The following is a 1,208-nucleotide window of genomic DNA, read 5'->3' on the forward strand; positions in this document are numbered from 1 at the left end:
CTGTAGACGACCCACTCTCTGGCTGACCGGGTCCCCTTGTAGGACCTCCACACGGCAGCTCTCTCCGCGCCTCACACTCTGCACCACCAGGTCCTCACTGCTCACGTACACTGACCGGCCCACGGACACCTCAAGGTCACGCACGCGCACCACCAGCCCAGCGCCGCACTCACCCACCAGGACACACACGGTCGCCATGGCAACCAGGCACGCCACACTTGTGTAGCTGCCCATAGTGCTGGGATAGGTGCACACCTTGTTGGTGTATCCGCCTGTCCCGTTCGTGTGTGTGTGTGTTTGTTTTTGTGTGTGTGTGTTTGTTTGCTTTTCTACAATCTCAGGCTAGCACCCGTGTTCTCCGTGACGTCAGAGGTGGTTGTCGTGACGTCAGAAGCTGTGGTGGTGACGCACGGTTGTCCAGTGGGGCCATGGCACGGCCCAGCTGTGGCCGGGTGGGGGGGGGGGGGGGGGGGGGAGAGAGGCTGTGTCACGTGACACCAGCACTGGAACACAGACGGTCACGCGGTCACTCCCCAACAGTGACTCTGTTCAGCATAGTCAGGCCTGAAAAATACAAGATTTGTTCTGTTTTAGTCAGAGTTTTACAGTGCTCGCAACTGCATGTCATGCATCACATCAAACACCAAAGAACCAAATTGTTCGGACATCTAATGCGATTACAAACACACCATCCAGCACAACGTGCCTACATAAAAAAATTCATTGGCAGCAACAAGGCTAGAGGGCGACCGAGAAAGACCTGGATAGATGGAGTCAGGGGAATACTAACAATAACAACTAATGGCATCCCCCAACCCAAGCTCTCCGGCTGGTGGCAGAGAGACGTCTCTTTCTTCCAGCGACACCCAAGTGGGTATAAGCGGCAGATGAAAGTAAAGCAAAGTAAAGTAAAGCAACATCAGAAGGTTATATGAGCGCGTAAAACACAAGTGTCTCCTATACAACAGTCCACAGCACGCTTGCTTTGCTCAAGGATCAGTTAAAATGGTGAAAGATTTTACAATAAAATTTCAATCTTAAGGAAAAAATGACAGTTTACATTACATTAAAACAACAGTATTTACAACTCCCTCCACTCCCTCACCCCCTCCCTATACCCTTTCCTCCACCGTTCAACCCCTACCTCCACCCCTCCCTCCATCCCTCACCCCCTCCCTCCACCCTTCCATCCACCCCTCACCCCCACA

The 1,208-nt window shown here is 52.8% G+C and overlaps 1 long non-coding RNA gene across 1 annotated transcript in view; it reads right to left on the minus strand.

Moving 5' to 3' along the window:
• The window catches only part of LOC101849300, a 42,904-nt gene continuing 41,696 nt past the window's right edge, over positions 1 to 1,208 (minus strand). The window contains exon 3 of the long non-coding RNA XR_220615.3: positions 1 to 564. This is a non-coding gene — a long non-coding RNA (uncharacterized LOC101849300). The remainder of the gene's footprint in view (positions 565 to 1,208) is intronic.

This window comes from Aplysia californica, unplaced genomic scaffold (genome assembly GCF_000002075.1).
Source record: "Aplysia californica isolate F4 #8 unplaced genomic scaffold, AplCal3.0 scaffold00284, whole genome shotgun sequence".
Lineage (NCBI taxonomy): Eukaryota > Metazoa > Mollusca > Gastropoda > Aplysiida > Aplysiidae > Aplysia > Aplysia californica.